Genomic DNA, 26,148 nt, shown 5'->3' on the forward strand with positions numbered 1-26,148 from the left:
TCTTCTTGATACTTTCTTCAACATTCTTCTTGATACTTTCTTCTCGTAAGTCCTTTTCATTCTTCTCGTAAGTCAAATCTTATTTGTCGCTCTTGCTCGTGATAGTAAGTCAAATCCTCCTCTCCTCTCTCTCTCCTTCTGCTCCCTCCTCTCCTCTCCCTCTCTCTCTCCTCTCTCTCCTTCCGCTCCCCTCCCTCCCTCCCTCCCTCGACCTCCCGCCCTCCCCTCCTCCCCTCCTCTCCTTTCCCCTCCCTCCGCTGCAAAAACCCCTCCCTTGCCTGTGCCGCCAAAACCCCTCCCTCCCTCAACCCCAGCCCTCCCCTCCTCCCCTCCCTTTCCCTCCCTCCCCTCCCTCCGCTGCCAAAACCCCTCCCCCCCTCGATCCCTCCCCCCCTCCCCTCCCCTCCCGCTCCCCCCCTCCCCTTCCCCCTCTGCCCCCCCCTTCCCCCTCCCCCTCCCGCTCCCCCCTTCCCCCCCCTTCCCCCTCTGCTCTCCCCATCCCACCCCCTTTCCCCTCCATCCCCCCTTCCCCAAGGTTGGCGGCTACGGCCGCAAGCCCCCCCTTACCCCCTTCCCCTCGCCCCCGTCCCACCCCCTTCCCCCTCCACCCCCCCTTCCCCAGGGCTGGCAGCCGGCCGTCAGCCCCCCCTCCCCCCTTTCCCCCCCCATCCCACCCCCTTCCCCCTCTGCTCTCCCCGTCCCACCCCCTTCCCCAGGGCTGGCGACTGTGGCTGCCAGCCCCCCCGCTTACCCCCCTTTCCCCCGTGCCTCCCCCCTTTCCCCCCCATCCCACCCCCTTCCCCCTCTGCTCTCCCCCAACCCCCCCCCCTTACCCCCTTTCCCCTGCGCCTCCCCCCTTTCCCCCCCATCCCACCCCCTTCCCCCTCTGCTCTCCCCGTCCCATCCCCTTCCCCCTCCATCCCCCCTTCTCCCTTTCCCCCCCGCCCCCGCCACCCCCTTTCCCCCCCGCCCCCGTCCCACCCCCTTCCCCCTCCACCCCCCCTTCCCCCGGGCTGGTGGCTACCAGCCCCCCCCCTCCCCCCTTCCCCCCCCGCCAACCCCCGTCGTCACACCCCCTTCCTCCCCTCGCCCCCCTCCCCCCTTCCCCTAGGCTGGTGGTCGCAGCCACCAGCCCCCCCCCTCCCCCCTTTCTTGACCCACTCCCCGCCCCCGCGTCCGACCCCCTTTCCCCTCCATCCCCCCTTCACCCCCGCCCCCCTCCCATGGGTTGGCGACCGCGGCTGCCAGCCCTTCCCCCCACTCTCGCACCCCCTCGCATCCCCCCTCTCGCACCCCCTTCCTCCCACCCCCTTCCCCCTCCCTCGCCCCCCCCTTCCCCACCCCCTCTCCCCCCCCCTCCCCCCTTCCCCCGGGCTGGTGGCCGCAGCCGCCAGCCCCCCCCCCCCTTAGCCCTCCCCCCCCCTCTTCCCCACCCCCCCTTCCCCCCCCCCCCCCTTCCCCTCCCACCCCCTTCCCCCTCCCCCCCCTTCACCCCGCCCCCCCTCCTCGCCCCTCTCCCCCCTCCCTCCCCCCTTCCCTCGAGCTGGCGGCCCCCCCAACCCCCCCTCTCTCAGCCCTTCCCCCAGGCTGGCGGTCGCGGCCGCCATCCCCTCCCACCCCCTTCCCCCTCCCCCCCTTCACCCCTCCCCCCCCCCCCCCTTCTCCACTCCCCCCTTCCCCCCTCTCCCCGCCGCCAGCCCCCCCTCCCCCCTTCCCCCCTGCCAGTCCCCCCCCCCCCTCCTCCCCTTCCGCCAGCCCCCCCCCTCCCCCCTTCCCCCCCCACCCCCCTTCTGTCCTCCTTTCCCCCCTCTACTCTGCCCCTGCCTCTCCCTCCCTTCCTCCTCCCTTCCCTCTAGCCCCTCCATCCTCTTCTTCTCCTCCCCTCAACCTTTCTCTCTCTAGTTCCTCTCTCTTCAAATTTTTAAAAAGAAATCTAGATATAGAATTAATCAAAAAAATTTGCAAGTACTTGGAAAAAGTTTGTAAGTTTGCTCTTTCTTGCTCTTCCTTCCTTGCTCTCTTGATCGTCCTTGCTTTCTTGCTTCAATGAATGAAATGAGGGGTGAATGAATGAAGAAGGAAGACTATATATAAGAAAAATTAGGTTTTCCTCCTCCTCTCCTATTGGCTTTCCATTCCTCCCCTCTCTCCTATTGGCTTTTCATTTATCCCCTCTCCCATTGGCTCCCATTACTCCCCCTCTCCCATTGGACCCCCATCCCTCATCCCAATCTTCCATTAGCCCTCCCCCCATCCATCCATTTCTTCTTCCTCCCCATTGCCACCACTCCCATCCTACATTTCCACCACGTCCCATACTCCTCCCATTTCCCAAAATCCCATATTTCCCCATCTCACCCTCCTCTTTTTCATCCCCTATTAACTCCCCTCACTCATTTCACTCCCTTATTATCCTACTCCCCTATTACCTTCCCCTCTCCCATTCCATTCTTCTCTCCCCACTCTCACTTCCACTTCCCATTACTCACTTGCCATTTGAAAACTATTAATATATTATTATACTATTTTTTATACTTATTATCATACACCCCTATTACTTCCCTCTCCCATTCCACTCCTCCCTCCTCACTCCCACTTCCACTTCCCATTACTCACTTGCTATACACATTTGCAAACTATTAATATATTATTATATGATTTTTTATACTATTTGCAAACTTACCTATGGGCAAAATCACAGGTGTCAAAGTGATCCTATTGTGGTCATACAACAACTATGCTTTTATTCAAGGGCGTATTTATCCTCATCAACAAGCTTATTATGACGATTGTGCATAACACTAGGAACAAAATGGTGTATCATGTGAGATCGACTATGCAAAGCATATCCAATGGGCACAAGACTTTGCACGTTTCTCAACCTAGACAGTATTGACTTGTGTGCAAAGTGGCATCCCCATCCGATAAGTACTTGTTTGAAAAATACACCTACGATCGTGTTTTTTGACCGTTGTACATGACACCAAGGCCAAAAACGGTATTTAATGCTCAATCTACCATGTAAAGCATATCCGATGGGCACAATACTTTGCACGTGTCTCAAAAGAAGTGGTATGGTATTCCATGCAAAGTGGAACGCCCATTCAATAAGTACTTTTTAGAATATCATGCCTAGGACCATGTTTTTTATTGGTTGTTGTCCATGACACTAAGGCAAAAACGCTGATTTATGCTTAATCGACAATGCAATGCATATGCGATCATCACACTACTTTGCACACATCTCAACCTAGGTATTATTGACTTACATGCAAAGTGGCGTGCCCATCCCATAAGTACTTAGTCGAATAACACATCTAGGACCGCGTTTTTTGACAATTGTGCATGACACTAAGGCCAGAACAGTGTTTAATGCTTGTTCGACAATGCAAAGCATATCCGATGGGCACAATACTTTACACACACCTTCAACTAGGTGGAATTGACTTACATGCAAAGTGGCACGCCCATCCCATAAGTGCTTGGTCGGATAACATACCTAGCAGCTTGTTTTTTTACGGATGTGCATGACACTAAAGCAAAAATAGTATTTAATGCTCGATCGACCATGCAAAGGATATCCGATGGGCACAACACTTTTCGTACGCCTCAACCTAGGTGGTATTGAAATGTTCTCAAAGAGACACACCCATCCGATAAGTACTTGGTCAGATAACACACCTAAGGGCGTGTTTTTTTGCGGATGTCCATATCACTACGGAAAAAATGGTATACAATGCATGATTGACCATGCAAAGCATATCCGATGGTGAAAATACTTTGCATGCACCTCAACGTAGTTGAAACGGACTTGTGTGCTAAGTGGAGCCCCCATCTAATAAGTACTTGTTTGAATAATACACCTAGGACCGTGTTTTTTCATGGTTATGCATGACAATAAGGCAAAAACTGTGTTTTATGCTTGATCGACAATGCAAAGCATATCCAATGGGCACAATACTTTGCACACATCTTCAACTAGGTGGAATCGACTTACATGCAAAGTGGCATGCCCATCCCATAAGTGCTTGATCGGATAACATACCTAGTAGCGTGTTTTTTTACGGATGTGCATGACACTAGAGCAAAAATAGTATTTAATGCTCGATCGACCATGCAAAGGATATCCAATGGGCACAACACTTTTTGAATGCCTCAACCTAGGTGGTATTGAAATGTTCTCAATGAGGCACACCCATCCGATAAGTACTTGGTCAGATAACACACCTAATGGCATGTTTTTTTACGGATGTCCATATCACTAGGGAAAAAATGGTGTATAATGCGTGATCGACCATGCAAAGCATATCTGATGGTGACAATACTTTGCACGCACTTCAACTTAGTTGAAACGGACTTTCGTGCAAAGTGGAGCCCCCATCCGATAAGTACTTATTTGAATAACACACCTATGGCCGTGTTTTTTGACGGTTGTACATGACACCAAAGGCCAAAAATGGTGTATAATGCGTGATCGACCATGCAAATCATATCCAATGGTGACAATACTTTGCACGCACCTCAACGTAGTTGAAACGGACTTGCGTGTAAAGTGGAGCCCCCATCCGATAAGTACTTGTTTGAATAACACACTTAGGACCATGTTTTTTCATGGTTGTGCATGACACTAAGGCAAAAATGGTGTTTTAGGCTTGATCGACAATGCAAAGCATATCCGATGGGCACAATAATTTGCATACACCTTCAACTAGGTGGAATTGACTTACATGCAAAGTGGCACTCCCATCCCATAAGTGCTTAATCGGATAACATACCTAGCAGCGTGTTTTTTTACGGATGTGCATGACACTAGAGCAAAAATAGTGTTTAATGCTCGATCGATCATGCAAAGGATATCCGATGGGCACAACACTTTTTGTACACCTCAACCTAGGTGGTATTGAAATGTTCTCAATGAGGCACATCCATCCGATAAGTACCTCGTCAGATAACACACCTAATGGCATGTTTTTTTGCGGATGTGCATATCACTAGGAAAAAAATGGTGGATAATGCGTGATCGACCATGCAAAGCACATCCGATGGTCACAATACTTTGCATGCATCTCAACCTAGTTGAAACAGACTTGCGTGCAACTGGAGCCCCCATCTGATAAGTACTTGTTTGAATAACACACCTAGGACCGTGTTTTTTCATGGTTGTGCATGACACTAAGGCAAAAACGGTGTTTTATGCTTGATCGACAATGCAAAGCATATCCGATGGGCACAATACTTTGCACACACCATCAAATAGGTGGAATCGACCTACATGCAAAGTGGCACGCCCATCCCATAAGTGCTTGATCGGATAACATACCTAGCAGCATGTTTATTTCAGATGTGCATGACACTAGAGCAAAAATAGTATTTAATGCTCGATCGACCATGCAAAGGATATCCGATGGGCACAACACTTTTCGTACACCTTAACCTAGGTGGTATTGAAATGTTCTCAAATAGGCACACCCATCCGATAAGTACTTGGTCAGATAACACACCTAAGGGCATGTTTTTTTACGGATGTGCATATCACTAGGGAAAAAATGGTGTATAATGCATGATCGACCATGCAAAGCATATCCGATGGTGACAATACTTTACACGCACCTCAACGTAGTTGAAACAGACTTGCGTGCAAAGTGGAGCCCCCATCCGATAAGTACTAGTTTGAATAACACACCTAGGACCGTGTTTTTATATGGTTGTGCATGACATAAAAGCAAAAATGGTGTTTTATGCTTGATCGACAATGCACACCATATTCGATGGGCACAATACTTTGCACACACCTTCAACTAGGTGGAATTGACTTACATGCAAAGTGGCATTCCCATCACATAAGTACTTGATCGGATAACATATCTAGTAGCGTGTTTTTTTACAGATGTGCATGACACTAAGGCAAAAATGGTATTTAATGCTTGATCGACCATGCAAAGCATATCCGATGGGCACAATACTTTTCCTATACCTTAACCTAGGTGGTATTAAAATGTTGTCAAAGAGGCACACCCATCCGATAAGTACTTGGTCAGATAACATACCTAAGGGCATGTTTTTTTGTGGATGTGCATACCACTACGGGAAAAACGTTGTATAATGCGTAATCGACCATCAAAGCATATCCGATGGTGACAATAATTTGCACGCATCTCAACCTAGTTGAAATAGACTTGCAATTAAACTAGAGCCCCCATCCGATAAGTACTTGTTTGATTAACACACTTAGGACCGTGTTTTTTCATGGTTGTGCATGACACTAAGGCAAAAACGGTGTTTTATGCTTGATCGACAATGCAAAGCATATCTGATGGGCACAATACTTTGCACACACCTTAAAATAGGTGGAATTAACTTACATGCAAAGTGGCACACCCATCCCATAAGTGCTTGATCGGATAACATACCTAGTAGCATATTTTTTTACGGATGTGCATGACACTAGAGCAAAAATAGTATTTAATGCTTGATCGACCATGCAAGGATATCCGATGGGCACAACACTTTTTGTAAGCCTCAACCTAGGTGGTATTGAAATGTTTTGAAAGAGGCACACCCATCCGATAAGTACTTGGTCAGATAACACACCTAAGGGCGTGTTTTTTTGCGAATGTGCATATCACTAAGGAAAAAATGGTGTACAATGCGTGATCGACCATGCAAAGCATATCCGATGGTGACAATACTTTGCACGCTCCTCAACGTAGTTGAAACGGACTTGCGTGCAAAGTGGAGCCCCCATCCGATAGGTACTTATTTGAATAACACACCTATGGCTGTGTTTTTATATGGTTGTGCATGACACTAAGGCAAAAACGGTGTTTTATGCTTGATCGACAATGCAAAGCATATCCGATGGGCACAATACTTTGCACACACCTTCAACTAGGTGGAATTGACTTACATGCAAAGTGGCACGCCCATCGCATAAGTACTTGATCAGATAACACACCTAGCAGCATGTTTTTTAACGGATGTGCATGACACTAGAGCAAAAATAGTATTTAATGCTCGATCGACCATGCAAAGCACACCTATCCGATAAGTACTTGGTCAGATAACATACCTAAGGGCGTGTTTTTTTGCGGATGTGCATACCACTAGGGAAAAAAGGGTGTATAATGCGTGATCGACCATGCAAATCATATTCGATGGTGACAATACTTTGCACACACCTCAACATAGTTGAAATGGACATGCGTTCAAAGGGGAGCCCCCATCCGATAAGAACTTGTTTGAATAACACACCTACGATCGTATTTTTTCATGGTTGTGCATCGATCGACAATGCAAAGCATATCCGATGGGCACAATACTTTGCACACACCATTAACTAGGTGGAACTGACTTACATGCAAAGTGGCAAGCCCATCCCATAAGTGCTTGATCATATAACATACCTAGCAGTATGTTTTTTTACAGATGTGCATGACACGAGCAAAAATAGTATTTAATGCTCGATCGACCATGCAAAGGATATCTGATGGGCACAACACTTTTCCTACACCTCAACCTAGGTGGTATTGAAATGTTCTCAATGAGGCACACCCATCCGATAAGTACTTGGTCAGATAACACACCTAATGGCATGTTTTTTTGCGGATGTCCATATCACTAGGGAAAAAATGGTGTATAATGCGTGATCGACCATGCAAAGCATATCCGATGGTGACAATACTTTGCATGCACCTCAACGTGGAAAATGGAAAGCTAATAACATTAGTTGATAGATCTTAAAAATACAAAGAAACAGAGATCAGAGTTAGAAGTTATGATGATTTTATGAAAAGATGTCAAAACTATCCATAATGAATAGCCTAGTCATGTACTGCTTTGTCTAGGCTACTCAAAATAAAATATTGAAAAAACCAATTGAAAGATCTTAAAAGAAAAATATTTTGATATAAGTTTCAAAATAAACGGAGATCTGAGTGAAAAGCTATGACTATTTTAGGGAAAAATGTCAAAATTATCCATACTTGATTGCAGCTATCAGGAAAGGTAGCGATTTCCCTTACTGGAGTTGAAGCTTCCAAAATGTATAGTGGATTGAGGTCGTCCAAGTGAGTAGACCATTCTACCATAATAGATCCAGGAACAACTCACTCATGTGGACAAACGCATCTCTGAAGCGACAAGGGAAAAGAAGGGAATATAGAGAAAAGAAGAAAAGGCTTGACTAGGGGAGCGTAGTGTTCAAGAGAGAGGAGGAAGCATTGCAAAGCTAAATACAAGGGAATGGCATAGCTACAAGGTGAAGAACGAGGTACTTGAGAAGGAGGAGAGAGGCTCCTTTTATAGAGCAATTATCACCCTCCTTTACCTTGTTAGATTTCTAGACAGTAGATATCTTTACTCTTAGTGACATAAAGGACATGGGTCACCATCCATTTCCTTTTGGGCACATTTGGAAAAGTGTCCCAAGGACCATTCTACCATAATAGATCCAGGAACAACTCACTCATGTGGACAAACGCATCTCTGAAGCGACAAGGGAAAAGAAGGGAATATAGAGAAAAGAAGAAAAGGCTTGACTAGGGGAGCCTAGTGTTCAAGAGAGAGGAGGAAGCATTGCAAAGCTAAATACAAGGGAATGGCATAGCTACAAGGTGAAGAACGAGGTACTTGAGAAGGAGGAGAGAGGCTCCTTTTATAGAGCAATTATCACCCTCCTTTACCTTGTTAGATTTCTAGACAGTAGATATCTTTACTCTTAGTGACATAAAGGACATGGGTCACCATCCATTTCCTTTTGGGCACATTTGGAAAAGTGTCCCAAGGATTCTCATGAATCTTTAAAAATTAAGAAAGTCAAGAGTCTTCCCTTATGGAGCCCATTGTAAGAAAATAATACAACGTCTGTGCTCAACAGATAACAGGATATCGTATGCAAGAGAGAAAACAAGATAATATGGAGAATTAAAAATTTGATTACTTTAGAACTGATACAATAGATGGCGCTGCCTCCCAACCGTACGCTCCTGTGAAAGAAGCTTTGATGGTGTGTTGGAAACGGTAGAAGATGGAGGTTGGATGCTAAGGAATCAGGGTTGCTGTAGCCAGTGATGAAATGGGCTTCACAGGCTTGCTCTTATATAGCCACGAGTCATAGTCGGTTAGGCTCAATTGGGTGACCGACCCAGTCCACCCAAAACGGTCGACTGGGGGTCGGTAGGCCACCGACCATACGATAGAACCGGTGCGCAAAATAGAGCAACTAACCTACAGTCTCCGTTCGGCCCAGAGCCATCCAGGATCATCTGAGGCTCCAAACGGGCCCCGCAACCCGAGAGTGGATTGCCCCGAAAAATGCTCCATCTACCCTCAGTGCGGTCAGTCAAGGGATGCCTTCCCACACTTGCATGTAGCCTAGTTGGTGGTGTGTCAACTCTATCTGAAGCCTCCAGCCATCAGGCCACACATGGCCCCCATCTGGTGTCCAAACCAGGACCTACTGGATAACCGAGCTACTTAAATGCCTTCTCCTCATATGGGGGGCTTACAAGTAGAGTTAGCTAGTTCCCGCATAGTTACACGAGAGTGGAGCATTGATATCTAACACCCCCCCTCAATGTCCACCCGCAAGTGAACTTACTTTTTTGGCCCAATGCCAAGTCGATGAAGATGCCTCTCCACCAAGTCTCTTCCAAGAGCCTTCATGAAGATGTCCGCAGCATTCTCTATAGTCGGATAGTACACCAAGTCGACCTCTCCATCCATGATGAGCTCGTGTACAAAGTGATATTGAATCTTTGCAATCGCCATGCAACTCTGATTGTCACATGATAACTGTGTAGGCTTGTTCGGCACTGCACCCATGTCCCCCAAAATCCTCAACCACACTGCCTCGCAAGAAGCAAAGCATGCAGATTTGGACTCGGCCTCGGTAGAAGAAAGAGCAACTGTGGGTTGCTTCTTGCTGACCCATGACACAACTCCAAATCCAAGTGAGAAACAGTACTTGGTCACTGATCTCCTGCTATCCACATCTCTTGCCCACCAATCCGAGTCACAGAATCCGGTCAAGATGTTGCCCTTGGTATAGGTGATGCCATAATCAAGTGTGCCTTTGATATATTTCAGCACCTGCATCCCTGCCCTCCACAATGGTTCTCCCGGGGCTTATTGGAAAACTTGCTTAGTACACCAGTCGCAAAACTAATGTCCGCCATGTGTTGCATAGGTAAATCAAGCTGCCCACAAGCCTTCTGTACTTCGCTTTGTCCACCAGTGGTGATGAATCCTTGTTTGAGAGCTTCGCGTCAACCTCCATAGGGGTACCGATTGTCTTGCACTTAGCCATGCCAAATGCCTTCAGTATCTCTCCAGCATACTTTAGCTGTGAAATGAAGATCTGTTTCGGCTCCTGCCAAACTTCAATCCCCAAATAGAAATGCATCAGTCCGAGGTCTGTCATTTCAAACTCTCTTCCTAGCAAATGCTTCGTCTGTGAGATCTTCTCTTCATGGTTCCCTGTTATGACAAGGTCATCCACATAAAGGACCACGATCATACACCTGCCTCCTTCTCTGAAGATATACAAATTTGCATCAAATGGGCTCCTCCTGAACCTGTTTTGTAGAAATTAGGCATCAATTCGCTGGTACCACGCTTGTGGGGCCTGTTTCAGCCCATAAAATGCCTTCTTCAACTTGCAGACTTTACCTTCTGAACCGGGGATCTCAAAACTTGGTGGTTGTTCCACATATACCTCCTCCTTGAGATCTCCATTCAGAAAGGCGGATTTCACATCCATCTAAAACACGGGCCAACTTCCCTGGGCAGCTAAAGCCAAAACACTGCGAATTGTGGTTAGTCAAGTTGTGGGAGCAAAAGGATCTTGATAATCAAAACCATGTACCTGTGCAAATCCTTTTGCCATGAGCCGAGCCTTGTACTTATCCGTGCTGTTGGACTTATACTTGGTCTTGTACACCCACTTGGTTCCGATTACCTTGCGTTTTGGTGGTCGATCCACAAGGTCCCAAGTGTTGTTCTTCATTATGGAGCCATACTCTGACTGCATAGCCTCCAACCACCTATCATTGCCTTGTGCCTCTTCAAGACACTTGGGTTCATTAGCACGGATCACTTTTGTCATCAAAGCATAGTTGACCAAGTGTTCCTGCGCCCTTGTTTGCTCCTCTAATCTCTTGGACCGGCGGTGTTCGGATGGTTCCTCCTCAATGGCTGGAGGTTCTCTGCCGTCCAAAAGCTGCTTTACCCACTTCTGGAATGGCTATTGCCATTGTGGTTCTGCAGGCTCTTCTTCATCTTCTTTGTCTTGAATCCCCCCAAGCACCATTGGGGGAGTTCGGTCTGCTATTGGTGGTGGTACTGGATGGATATCCTGGTCCTAGTTGTCTGGGAAGGAAGCATCCTCCTCCAATTGATGCGGCTGTTCTGAGAAGACCACATCACGACTTACAATTACCTTCTTGGTAATAAGGTTATAGAGACGGTAACCCTTCGCCTCTTCACTGTAGCCCAACAAAATACACTTCTGGCTCTTCAGTTCCCATTTGGTTCTAGTAGCATCAGGGACATGCACAAAACAATCACATCCAAAAACTTTGAAATGTGCAGCTGAAGGTTTCTTACCAGAAAAGGCTTGCAGTGGAGTCATCACGTTCACAGCCTTCGTGTAGCTACGATTCAGGATGTAAACTGCAATGTTACATGCTTCAACCCATAAAGTCTTTGGCAAATCTTTCCTTTTCATCATACTCTAGCCCATTTCGCAGATGACGTGCATCTTGCGTTTTGCTACTCCATTTTGCTGTGATGTATGTGGCAGGGGTTTTTGCCTCTTGATTTTGTGACTTTTGCAGTAACTTTTGAATTCAATTGATGTGAATTCTCCACCTCTGTATGATCTCAACTTCTTCACCTTCCTCTCCGTTTCTTTCTCGACCATTACATGCCATTCCTTGAACCTACTAAAAGCCTCGTCTTTAGTCTTTAGGAAGTATATCCATATCCTTCTACTATAGTCGTCGATCAGCATCATGACGTAATAGGAACCACCCAAAGCTTCCATCTCCATCTTTCCGCAGAGGTCCATGTGAACGAGCTCTAGAGGAGCCTTTGCCCTGCTGGCCTCTTTAGGAAAGGGCTGCCGATGTTGCTTGCCCATCATGCAAGCTTCACATACATCAGGCAGATCTGAAATTTTTGGTATTCCACTTTTATGCATCTCCTTCAAAGAACTAAGGTTTAGATGACCAAACCTCTCATGCCACAGCTTAGTGTTCTTCACATCTGCTCGAGCACTGAAAGCTGAGAGTTCGTAAATGTTGTTGTGCTGTGTACCTTTACCAATGACCTTCCCTTGAAGATCCAGGATCTGTGCACCATTCTTATCGAATTGAACTTTGAGGTCCCGATCCGTGATCGCAAAAACGGACAACAAGTTCCTCTTGATGTCTGGCACATAAAGAACATCGGACAACTGTTTTACAACTCCATCTAACTTGAGAGCAATCGTACCTTTTCCTTTTACTGGACATTTTGCATCATTGCCGACTACTACCAGGATCTCATTCCCTACCAACTGTAGAGAGGTATACCAATCCTTCCGATTGGTCATGTGGTGCAATGCACCACTATCAATGATCCAAGGTTCATCTGCAGTTACATGAACTGCCTCTGTGCAAATCTCCTCAATTGCTACGAACAGCTCTATTGGTGCTGCCTGCGCATTGTTTCTGGACTCTTTCTTTACTCCGTTCTTCTCATTTGCAATCTTCTTTCGGCACTCATTCTGCTTGTGCCCTGCCTTGTTGCAATAGAAGCACTTGATCTTCTTCTTTCTCTTTTTATCATCAGAAGAAGATGGGTTACCAGAGTCCTTACCCTTACCTTTCTTTGATCCGGTCCAAAAAGCCGAATCTTCTCCAGTCGTCTTTTGACGCATCTCCTCCTCCAGAAGCATCACGCCGAAATCCTCAAAGTTGAGGGTCAGATTTCTGTTCTGCATATTTAGCGCCATAACAAGACCGTCGTACTTTGGTGGGAGAATCCGTATGCACCTTCGTGCTAGATTCTCGCTAGTGATGGTGATGCCAATCGCAGTCATCTCATCACACACATTCTTCACCCTGGTGATGAACTCCTCTGCCGCTTCAGACTCAGACAACTTCTCGTTCACGAGTTGAGTCTCCAGATTTTGAATCCGTGTCTGATTCGTGGTCTCGTACTAATTTTTCAAGACCGTCCATGCCTCCTCCGCTGTGGTGACATGTTGAATTAATGCCATGACAGAATCACTAACACTACAGACAATAGAACACAGCGCATCTGCATTTCTTCTTGTCCATGTGAGAATCTCATCCGTAGTTGGTACTATCTGTTGTCTTGCATTGGCTGGATTCGATCTCGTAACCGACCTCACGTCCACCCCAGTAGCAGTGTCCCAAAGCTTGTATGCACTTAGGATGGTCTTTATCTTGAACTTCCAAAGTGGATAGTTAGAGCCGTCCAACTTTCCGCTTTCGCCGAATGGTGGGATTCGCAGTCTTGCAGGCTGGGCCATCTCTCACAATCTGCTTGCAAACAGAAACACAGTACCAAATCTTCTTGCTAGAGTCCAGGGCTCTGATACCATGTAAGAAAATAATACAACGTCTGTGTTCAACAGATAACAGGATCTCGTATGCAAGAGAGAAAACAAGATAGTATGGAGAATCAAAATTTTGATTACTATAGAATTTATACAATAGATGGCACTGCCTCCCAACCGTGCGCTCCTGTGAAAGAAGCTTTGATGGCATGCTGGAAACAGTAGAAGACGGAGACTGGATGCTAAGGAATCAGGGTTGCTGTAGCCAGTGATGAAATGGGTGTCACGGGCTTGCTCTTATATAGCCACCAGTCATGGTCGGTTAGGCTCAATTGGGTGACCGACCCAGTCCGCCCAAAACGGTCGACTAGGGGTTAGTCCCGAAATAGGCAACCAACCATACGATAAAACCAATGCGCAAAACAGAGCAACTAACCTATGGTTCTGTTTAGCCCAGAGCCATTCGGGATCATTTGAGGCTCCAAACGGACCCCACAACCCGAGAGTGGGCTGTCTCAAGAAATGCTCTATCTACTCTCAGTGCGGTCAGTCAAGGGATGCCTTCCCGCACTTGCATGTAGCCTAGTTGGCGATGTGCCAACTCTATCTGAAGCCGTCCAGCCATCAGGCCACACATGGCCCCCATCTGGTGTCCAAACCAGGACCTACAGGATAACCGAGCTACTCAAATGCCTTCTCCTCATATGGGGGGCTTACAAGTAGAGTTAGCTAGTTCCCGCGTAGTTACACGAGAGTGGAGCATTGATATCTAACACCCATAAGGACTCTTGCTTTTCCAAATGTCTAGATCCTCCCTACTCTACATACAAATCCTAGAAGGATTCCTTCTTGAGCCCACACTCTTCCACACTCCTCCACATGCCCCTTGCATGTGATTTCTCCTACACATGGAAATGATTCCCACCTCTTTATATGACTCCTATTCTTATTTTGTAATACCCTATAATATCTTACTCACAAATAACTCTCACTCCATATCAAGGTATTTATCATTTCATACACATGGTATTTATGATGATTCGTTCTACTCATTAGAATTACCAAAAGCTAGAGGACTTGAAAGAAGGTCTTGAACCAAGAATAATGGCAACTAAGAAAGAGTAAGGACCTTTAGCCACATTTACAAAAAGAGCTTCAGTATGCAAAATTAGAATGAAACCCGTGAAACAAGAAATTAGCATCAATCATATCCTTGCAATGTCCTGTGTGTGCTACACATTCTGTTTCCTTGACCAGTTAAAAAGAGGTACAAACTCCAAAGAATTCATGGGGAAGGGACTTCACCATTTCAATGTGATCCAACATCCTTCTTATATTTTTCATTGACAACCCAACCGATCTAAAGGTGGGAAGAAGAATCCTGTCCATTAGGAAAAGTAGAGGAGATCAACATTTTCGACCAGAGTGGCTTCCCTTAACAATGATTGGGAAAACTATCAAATTATTACCTTGAGCCACTAGAGGACACCCCTAGGGAGAGGTATGTTTTGGATTGATCCAAGGGCCTTTTAGTCTCAGTCAAAACGAAGCAAGTGAGAGTTGATCATCCGCAAAACTGGACAATTCATTAGATCAATTCATTAAGTGAGAATGTTGGCTCGGGAGAACGATCATTCCCATGAAAGATAATGGAAAAAGCCCAGCTAGAGAATCTGGTGTTACTTGCTTGGTGGACCTTTTGTTTATACACGAGCAACTGCAAGCAGCACTCTTGCCAAGGTGCTAACAAATCAGTGTTAAATCCAAATAATCTCCTCATAAACACGTGACAGTTTGATAGAGCACCATATTCAAAGACACTTCTAAATCTAGTGACAAAGTCATAAATATGATCCTGCCAAAGTTACGAGCAACCAATAGGAATTTCTCACCCCAAAAAATACAAAATAATCAGGATTTTTAGCTTTGAAAACTCAAACCTTTTCTAAGGCTACCCACAAGGCATGCCAAAAATGATGTTTCAAATCAATCCATGAATAATGATTCAAATTCTTAGCCACCTCGCAAACGCTTCTAGTTGCTTACGCAACTGTTGACATGATCAGGGGGATTTAACTCTATGAGAGAAAGGCAGGGCAAACCTCACCTATTGTAGCAAAGGAGTGAGTTGTGTGGTATTTCTCTTATGCAATACCTTGAAGTACCAAATTTTGCAGTTTCCAGCTATTTGAGGTTTTTCTAGGTGGGTCAACACACAAGCTCTTCACTCTTCTCCTTATGGATCATCAATGCATAAGCCATTTTGCCAAGGTTGTGGCCATTGATGTGAGTAAGAACCCACAACTTTTAGGTTTTTTTGGGTCGTTAACGCACAATTCTTGAATGGTTCTGAGTCTCCTCAATTTGTTGGATTATCCTGTAAGTCAGACGCACTGATGACGCTTGCATTTGAAGAGTTGTATGCATTTACGATTTGATAGATTGAAAATCGAATAGACAACAAGTAGCTAGATGCTACTTTTGGAAGTTCAATATTGCTCCAATTTCAAAATGCATGTTACAAGGTGATAATGAGCATGATGTGACATTTTGGAGTTGTAGAACAAAACTGAGGATTGCATAGCCAATTCTGGAGGAGTCTGATGCATATTCGGATGTTTTGCCTTCGTTGGACGTTTGTACAGTGCCTATTTCAAATTGTATAATGCTTTGATCATGGCCATTTGCATTGCACTCCAATTTTGAATTGCATGTTGCAATGTGATATTGAGCACAATACAACATTTTAGCGTAATTGCAGAACAAAACTGAGGATGATGATCCATTGATTTGTTAGAAGTTCGCATCTCATCCATAAACTTTTTTAAGGGATTGTGGCTATATTAAAGCTTGATTCTTTGTTGCCATCTTGCAACCATGATGGCACGTGGGAGTTTGTCATGTTCTCTTAAACTCAAATTTGTGCATGTTATAGAAAGTTGTTTGCTAATTGTATTGGCAATCACATCACCTCTCTAAGCTAGATTTTCTCTTTTTGATGCCAAGAAGCTCCTCCCTATCGAACACCCCACAATCTCGATGTCTAAATTTCTCAAATCTAGAGCCTTACTATAATTGTTTTGAAAGCTATTTTTCAAATAAAAATGCGTGTCTTTATGTAAGATTGCATAAGCCCGATTGACAGGCATACGCATGAGGGTTGTCCAAATCACAAAATATTGCCTAAAATCGCCTCTCTAATCTAAAATTCCTCTTTCTGGTGCCATTTTCTAAATTGTCCAAGAAGCTCCTCTGTGTTAACCATCGCAACAATCTTCTCTTTGCTTCTTTTCTACTTTCCAAAGTTTGAATTTCTCAAATCTAGAGCCTTTGGGTAATTTTTTTGAAAACCATTTTTCGAATAGGGATGTGTGGTCTTTATGTAATATTACGTCGAAGATTGTTAAGTATTGAATTTAGGTCCCTCTTTGAGCCATTAATTGAGACATCCCTCATGCCATCAAGAAATGCAATTGGTAGAATATTGGGGTGAGCTTTCGACTAATGCATGAGAAGGGTTAGTAAAGACTTGGGAAATGTCACCCATTTATGGACTGAGCTATGATTGGGCACATTGAATTGGATTTTTGAAAAATTGCTAGGCAACAGCCATCTTCTACACAAGACGCATGTGTATAAGGGAAGGTGACTAGGGGAGTACTTTGGATAGATGTTATAATGTGGTTACAAGCACCTTTGGTTGTGTTTGAGAATAAGGGAGCATATAGAGGTACATGTTGAATTTGCCACAATTAACTATGGCCTTAGCACATCTGAGAGAAGCCACTCGGGGGTGCTTAACACTTTTGGGTAAAATTTTCGATCAAGCAATGATAAACAAGACGAGGTGCAATAGAAAGTGTATGGGTTGTATAAGCCATAGTAGAAGTTGTATGGGCTACAAATGCTACAAGATCATGATGGAGAAGTTGTATGGGCTACAAATGCTACAAGATCATGATGGAGAAGTTGTATGGACTACACACGCTACAAGATCACGATGAAGGTCATCTAATAACTATGGCCTTAGCACATCTGAGAGAAGCCACCCAAGAGTGCTTAACACTTTTGGGTAAAAATTTCGATCAAGCAATGATAAACAAGATGAGGTGCAATAGAAAGTGTATGGGTTGTACAAGCGATAGTATAAGTTGTATGGGCTACAAATGCTACAAGATCATGATGGAGAATCATGATGAAGAAGTTGTATGGACAACACACGCTACAAGATCACGATGAAGGTCATCTAATACAACGTGAGATTTAAACTTATGAAGAGGTTGAGCAAGAACCCATAGATCATAGAGGTCAACCAAAGATACAAGAAATTGGTTGCATTATCTTAGGAAAAGGAATTGCATCTTATTGGTGAAGCACAATTGCATGATTGGTTACCAAGGATTAATTGACACTAAACAACCTATGCATGAGTGAGAATTTCATGTCTTATCTATTTACCCTCTCGCAATCCATTGTCAATCTTGGGCCAACTTACACAAAGCCAACATAAGAGCACATATCAATGCACAAAGCCAACATCAAAGCACAGATTAGTACTGGGCCCTTTTACATTCCAATGTCTTTTACATGCCGTAGCAATGCGCAGGTTAATTACTTGTGCTATTTTATCTTCAACGTTGCAAATTGAATTTTGTAAGAGTCACCAATTCTTGTACTATATATTGAGCAACCACTCTAAAAATACATTGGCGTTTGATGATCTGCTGAACTTGCTCGTTCTTCACGTGTATCAATCGAGGGATTCTAATATTTCGACCGATGCCGGAGGTTCCTAGAAGAAGCAAATGAGATGAGGGAAGGAAATTAGGATGGTATAGTGACGATATCCTTCAATCTGGCCTTTTGAATCTCTAATCTTGCTTGCACCATTACCATTTTGGGATGCAAAACAATCAATCATCTACGTGATTGTGAAGATCCTTCTTCTTCTCTATTTAAACTTCTTTTTGTTGTATCCATTCTTCACCAAACACTCTGTGCACCTTTGAGCTTATATGCTCATACAATTCATCTAATTGTTGTTGTTGAGTTGTCTTGTGCTTGGGAAGATGTGAATAGGAACCTTCTCCTGCTGGCGATTCCTCATCGCCGGCGGGAGAAATTCGCCCTCCTGTGTTTTCTCTCAGCGTCTTGTTTTGCAAAAGTGTCGCCTTGAAGCGAGCGCGATCACAATTCTGCTTTCCTTACACAGGTGAGCATCGTTTTTCTTCCCAGACCAATTTTCTCCAGTTCCTAGAATGCATGGTCAAGTTCGAGTTCGTGCAGCAGCAACGTTAATTCTTCTGTTGCATGTCTCCCTATTTATTGGGCATGCCTCATCTTGCACCGCTATCCTTGGAGACAGCGCCACAACACGGGGTAGCATGTTGCACGCTTGCATGCTCGAATGGGGCTAGGGATACGAAAAGAGACTTTTGTAGGCATAAGCGCAAGGTCCTGGGTCTCGCCTATTGGAGGTGGATGGCCACCAAGCTATCACGCAGTGGGTTGATTTTTGAAGACGTGCTAAGCGAGCCAGGGGAAAAACATAGAGTAATATGTTGCATGCCTACCAGCTTGAATGTCTGTGATAGGCTAGGCCATCTCGTTAGGGATACGAAAATCGACTTTGGTAAACACAAGGGAGAGGTTCTGAGGTCGTTGCCTGTCTCCTATTTGAGGTGGATGGCCACCAAGCTACCAAGCAGTGAGACGTTCGCATGGGCCAAGCTTGCTGAAGAGGCGCTAAGCGAGCAAGATACCAATAAGGCCTGTCCCTTACAAATGCTTGATGGGAACCGTCAGAGTAATGACTGCCGGCCTAAAAGCTTGAGTGGTGAGATCCTCGGTCAGCTGTGTCCAGAGACAGATTGCGCCACTTATGCCTCGCTTTTGAGGCGTTGCACTAGTGCCAAGGCCCTGTATGAGGGCAAGCGTGTACATCAACACATGAGCAGGCATGGATATGCCGGCAACACATTTCTTGGTAGCCTTCTTGTCCAAATGTATAGCAAGTGTGGAAGCCTGGAGGATGCACGTGCTGCGTTTGATAAAATAGTCCATCGGGATTTATATTCTTGGAATATTATGATTGCAGCATCTGGCCAGAATGGGGGCTTGGATGATGCGAAGGCATTGTTCTCGGAGATGCCACAGCGGGATCTGGTCTCTTGGAATGCCATGATCACTGCATGTGCCCAGAACGGGCATGGCAAGGAGGCGCTGCAGCTTTTTGGTCAAATGCAGGCTGAAGGCTTTGAGCCAAACAAGGTCACCTTCATCTGCATTGTGGATGCGTGTACCAGAGTTGCAGCCTTAGAAGAGGGTAGAGTAATCCATGCTACGGCTGCTGGCAGCGGATGGGAGTCAGATGCTGTTGTGGGGACAGCCCTTGTCCATATGTATGGTAAGTGTGGGAGTGTAAATGATGCAAGGGCAGTGTTCGCAGATATGCCACAGCGGGATGTGGTCTCCTGGAGTGCCATGATTGCTGCCTGTGCCCAGAATGGGCATGGCATGGAGGCTTTGCACCTCTTTGGTCAAATTCAGGCTGAAGGCTTGAAGCCAAACAAGATCACCTTCATCTGTGTTGTGGAAGCGTGTGCCAATAAGGCAGCCCTAGAAGAGAGTCAAGTGATCCATACTACTGTTGTTGGCAATGGATGGGAGTCGGATGTTGTTGTGGGGACAGCCCTCGTCAATATGTATGGCAAGTGCAGGAGTCTAGATGATGCGATGTTAGTGTTTGCAGAGATGCCATTGCGGGACGTGGTCTCCTGGAATGCCATGATTGCGGCGTGTGCCCAGAATGGGTATGGCGAGGAGGCCCTGCAGCTATTTGTTCAAATGCAGGCTGAAGGTTTTGAGCCAGACAAGATGACCTGCATGTGGGTTGTGGATGCGTGCACTAGTGTGGCAGAAGTAGAAGATGGCCGAGTGATCCATGCTACTGTTGCTGGCAACGGATGGGAGTCAGATGTGGTGGTGGGGAATGCTCTCATCAATATGTATGGCAAGTGTAGGAGCCTAGATGATGCAAGGGCAGTGTTCACAGAGTTACAACAGCGGGATGTGGTCTCCTGGAGTGCCATGATTGTTGCATGTGCCCACACTGGGCATGGCAAGGAAGCCCTGCAATTGTTTGGCCAGATACAGACAGAAATTATTGAGCCAAACAAGGTGACCTTCATTGGTGTTGTGGATGCGTGTGCCAGCATGGCAGCCCTTGAAGAGGGTCGAGCGATTCACGCTACTGCTGCTGGCAATGGATGGGAGTCGGATGTTGTTGTGGGAACAGCCCTCATCAACATGTATGGCAAGTGTGGGAGCCTTGGTGACTCGAGTGCAGTGTTTGCAGAGATGCCCCGCCAGAATGTGGTTTCCTGGAGTGCCATGATCTCTGCTTGTGCCCAGAATGGGCACAGCAAGGAGGCCCTGCAATTGTTTGGTCAAATGCAGGCAGAAGGCTTTGAGCTAGACAAGATCGCCTTCCTTTGCCTTGTGGAAGTGTGTGCCAGTGTGGCATTTGGAGAAGAGAGTCGATTGATCCATGCTGCTGTTGCTGGCAATGGATATGACTCGGATGTTGTCATAGGGAATGCCCTCGTCAATATGTATGGCAAGTGCGGGAGCCTAGATGATGCAAGGGCAGTGTTGACAGATATGCCAAAGCGGGATGTGATCTCTTGGAGTGCTATGATCGATGTGTGTGCCCAGATTGGGCATGGCAAGGAGGCCCTGCAACTGTTTGGTCAAATGCAAGCTGAAGGTTTTGAGCCAAACAAGATCACCTTCATCTGTGTTGTGGATGCATGTGCAAGTGTGGCGGCCCTAGAGGAAGGTCAAGTGATCCATGCTACAGTTGCTGGTTATGGATGGGAATCGGATGTTGTTGTGGGCACAGCCCTCGTCAAAATGTATGGCAAGTGCGGGAGCCTAGATGATGTGAGGGAAGTGTTTGCAGAGATGCCAGAGAAGGATGTGGTCTCCTGGAATGCTATGATTGCTGCATGCTCCCAGAATGGGCATGGCAAGGAGGCACTACAACTGTTTGCGCAAATGCAGGCCAAAGGGTTCAAGCCAGACAAGGTCACTTTCATCTCTGTTCTCACTTCTTGCAGTCATACAGGTCTGGTGGCTGATGGAAGGTGGTACTTTGCCTCCATGATTAGCGACAATGGCATAACCCCCTCGGTGGAGCATTATGTGTGCCTGATTGATCTCCTTGGGCGAAGAGGACTATTGGAAGAGGCAGAGGACCTGATTATCAGTATGCCATTTGAGCATGTCCCTTCAGCGTGGTTGAGCTTGCTCTCATCATGCAGACTTCACAATGATGTGGAGCGGGCTGCACGTGCTGCAAATTTTGTTTTCAAGTTAGATCCAAAGATTCCCTCAACATACATAATGTTAGCAGACGTCCTTGCGAATGCAGGTAGGTTGGATGATGTCATGAAGGTGAGAAAAGCAATGATTGATAATGGTGTGAAGAAAGTGCTAGGTCGCAGTTGTGTTGAGGTGAATAATGTGGTCCATGAATTTGTTGCTAGAGACACATCACATCCTCAACACGAGGATATATATGCAGAGTTGCAGAGATTGAGTAGGCTCATGGAGGAGGCTGGGTACCTGCCTGATACAAATGCATTGCTCCATGATGTGAATGAAGAAGAGAAAGAGGACATGCTTGGCTGCCATAGTGTGAAGCTGGCCATTGCTTTTGGGCTCATTTCCACCCCCCCAAAAACATCCATTCGTATCACCAAGAATCTTAGTGTTTGCTCTGATTGTCATTCTGCCACAAAATTCATCTCTAAGGTTGTTGAACGAAAAATAATTTTGAGGGATGCTACTAGTTTGCACCGTATTGAGCATGGAGTATGTTCATGTGGTGATTATTGGTGAAATTCTTGTGAGCTACTACTCTTGAAAAGGTCTTATTCTTGGCAGAGGGGAGGTTGTGACGACCTGGTTATGCTGTAGCATGACAGGTACATAGGATTTGGCACTTCTCATGTCATGCGAAAATGCAAATGATGTAATGATAGTTATCTAGTAATGTAGGGTATGTGCGGGGCTGTCTTCTGATCACATGTAAATGCTACTTTACTAGTGCTTAAGCCCATGAATTGATGGTCAAATAATCGACAACACTTGCTAATGGCCATGGGCAAGCGGAGGAGAAGTCCTGCAAGAGGATTACCTGCTGTTAATTAAGATCTTTCTCCACTCTCAAAAGATGGATATTTCCAAAGATTTTTCGGGCATAGATTGTCATTATCAAACTGTCCTTTCAATTATGCAGATATTTCCCCCCAAACTGCTCTAAAGGGCTTGACACGAAAAATTTGCAGCCAGCACCTAACAAAGCCTCCCTTGGATTCGCAAACAAGCTGTTGCCCACACTTGAATGCCAGGGAGAACTTGCTTTATTCTGCTTGTTTCCTGCATGCTAACAATGTCTGGATTTGGTTTTCTAAAGATATTGTTACCCTTCATGTGGTTGACTTGTTACAGGAGTAGGTATTTATATCTACTGAAACTCCTACCCCAATACACCATCGCCTTCTCAAGCTAGTGGTTCTGTGTCTCTATCCAATCGTCAGTCCCCATCCTAACATAGGGCAAAGAAGAAACTAGAGCCTTTTTCGAGGAGCGTCCTCATTTCCTAAGTGAGTTTTGTCATCCTTTATATCCAGAAGGGTTTGCGAATCTCAAAATCCCTCCTCTTGTTCTTGCTTATTTGCTTCCGTTTGTATTGCCAAAGCAAGAGGAGGAGAGGGTTCACTTCTAGCTGACTTGATGGTGCACATAGTGCTGTACGTAGATGACATGCTCTGGAGGTGTTTTGCAGAGAGAGAGAGAGAGACTTGACAGTTAACCTTGGGAAGACCTAGGTTATGATCTTCAACACTCATCAATCTTTTCTAGAGCCACCTTTGTAGAAAAACTTCATATCTTACTCTCTCAGCACTATATTTTGAGCTTGAGTAGCCTCTGCCATGATCATTAAATTACGCTTTTTATCACACTTCAAAAAGTACCACCAACCATGATCAATATATTTCTCAATGCCCTTACTAGATTTGAACATTCCCGTGATTCCTTGGAAATTCATATTTGGTTACATTAGAACTAACTTCATCTAGAGTGTCATGTGGACGGAGTGGCATTTGACGTGTACTGGGGGTACACAAGACTAGCTCAGGTAGCCTCGGGAGGCTTAGGGCTAGGCAAGCTTGATTCTCGGGTTGAGTGGCAAGGGTATGAACCAGTTAGAGGTCTTTGCTATCTTTGGCGCTTGGGGCCCGAGTCTATGTAAGGGGCCCAGGGGTTCAGTTCTCAGGGAGCAAGTCTCGTTCCCAGGTGCTAGGTCTGATCCTGGATTGAGTCGCGGACGTGCGCCTGCATCATAGCGTAGCCCAAGCCTAGCAGCAGATCCCAGGCTTCATAGCGCCACCTGGTGGTATGGGACACCAGGCTAGTTAGGATCTGGTTGGGAGCTCGTGCCAGTAGCTCAGCTCGTGGCTCGGAGGGGACATCTCCTGATTCGGGATCGCATCCCGTAGATGTTATGGTTGGGTGGTGAGCAGCCTGCTCAGTTTCTTCACGTTTGGTGTGTTCTTGTGTTTGCTTGCAGGTCAGAGGTTTCAGGAGTGTTGGGGTCTTATCAGTTGGTATCAGAGCCAACTTTTGAGGTAGGAACTTTTGTTGCGAGAATTTTGGACGATCTTTTCTCCAGGTATGCCCTAATTTCGAAATTCATGTTCATTACTCTGCCAGTGCTTGATTGGTTCATTGGTTAAGGGAAGTGGTTAAGATTAGGGAAAGAAGGTAGGAGAATGCAGAGAGTGAGTGAATTCGAAGTTGAACTGAGGCGTTAGGTGAGAGAGAGCGAGGTGTAGCTTGGAGGGACAAAGAACGATTGCAAGGAAGAGATTGCAGGAGAGAAGTGCTCGTAGGAGTGAAGCAATGGGCTGATCGTTGGTGAGTGATGGGTTGAGGCGGAGCTTCAGTTGAACCTAGGTACGGTAGGCTGAGCAGTGACCACGAGGGCGCCAAGGGCTATTTGCAGCTAAGGAGGGAGTCGAGGGGTGCGCCATAGCTTGGAGCAGGCTGCAGGCAAGGTTGCGTCAATTCAGGGGGGGTCTTGGATGCTAAAAAAAGCACTGGGATGCTTTCTTAGAGGTTGAGCCCTCTAAAAGCATCGCTTCCCACTTAGACCTTATCGCAGCAGCAGCTCCTCCCCTATGGGCAGATTTGTGCGCAAGCTTCTACCCTTGCACATTCCCTTCCCGATTTGACGCTTTGGTTCCACCTGCTGCAGACCTCCATACGGGCCAACAAGGAGCTCGGCGTGTGGATCGACAGCCTCCGCGAGCCCCTTCTCCTTTCGTCCAGCCAGGGCCTTTCTCTCATTCCCCTCTGTTTCATCAGCTTTTCTCTCTGTTCCAGCCTCCTAGTTTCGAGACCACCTGTTTCTTCTCTTCTCTCAGCCTATTTTCTTCATCAGATTTGATTCAGTTATGGCTGATTCTGTAGACCCCGAGCTTGCAATGGGAGACTAGGATATGAACTTCCATGCGGAGGATGACCAGGGTCTCTACGATGATCTGATTACAAAGACAGCCTCCAGTGAATTCACCACTGCTCTTGATGGAAAGTTTGAGCAGGTTAACACGAATCATACGGGGTTGACACATCAACTCCAAGGGATTCAGACTACACTCACACTTTTGACTAGCACTGTTCAGGTGCTCACGCATGTGGATGCCATAGCTTTAGTGTTAGGTCCGAACATCACTCTAGATCCTTTTCCCAAAGATCAGAAGTCTTATACCAAGGAGGTTGTTGACACTTGGTTGCACAAGTGGCAAGTGCACTTCCAATTTCACCCTTACCCAGATGACAAGAAAATACAGCTTGCAGCAGGGTTTGTCAGGAAAGGCTTTATCGTGGTACTCCGACCCAAGCTTGCAACATGGATAGAATTCGAAGGGATCTTCAGGAAAGAGTTTTTGAAGGAGGAAGATTACAATATCGTAGGCAAGCTCAAAGCCCTCGATATGTCCAAGCTGAATCTGACTTTTGAGGTTTATCTTCAGAGGTTTCGGGATTTGTAGACCATAGTATAAAGATGGATCCAGTGACCTTGTTAGGTTTCTTTGTGGATGGTTTGCCTGACTCGTACAAGTTACAGATCAAGAACAACAAGTGTACCACTTTGCAAGAGGCCATGAATTATGCATGCATCTATGATGATACCATGGCCAGCGCAAAGGGAACCACAGTTGCCGACACGGGTGGGAAGAACAAGAGGAAGTTCTTCCAGTCTACCATTGGTACCGGGGAGTCGAAGTCTTTAGACAACGTCTCCAAGAAACATTCGACTCAGACGAAGAATGGTCGTGCCCGTTTCCTTCGTACCTTGAAGCTGAAGAAGGAAGGACGTTGCTTCATATGCGAGGAGCAGAGCCATACTAGGAATGATTGTCCTAAGTGCAAGAATCAGAAGCAAGCGTTGAGACTGAAGCTCCATGCGGGTCCAGGTACCAAAGCTAAGGGAGCTAATCATGTTTCGAATA

The 26,148-nt window shown here is 46.1% G+C and overlaps 1 pseudogene; it reads left to right on the plus strand.

The window, feature by feature from the left end:
* Nucleotides 1-19,130: 19,130 nt before the first annotated feature.
* LOC147903367 (pentatricopeptide repeat-containing protein CRR2, chloroplastic pseudogene) lies at nt 19,131-22,730 on the plus strand (annotated as a pseudogene).
* Nucleotides 22,731-26,148: the final 3,418 nt, after the last annotated feature.

The sequence above is a fragment of the Dipteris shenzhenensis genome, chromosome 3, assembly GCF_047967505.1.
Source record: "Dipteris shenzhenensis isolate YYH24624 ecotype China chromosome 3, Dip_SZ_1.0, whole genome shotgun sequence".
Taxonomy (NCBI): Eukaryota; Viridiplantae; Streptophyta; class Polypodiopsida; order Gleicheniales; family Dipteridaceae; genus Dipteris; species Dipteris shenzhenensis.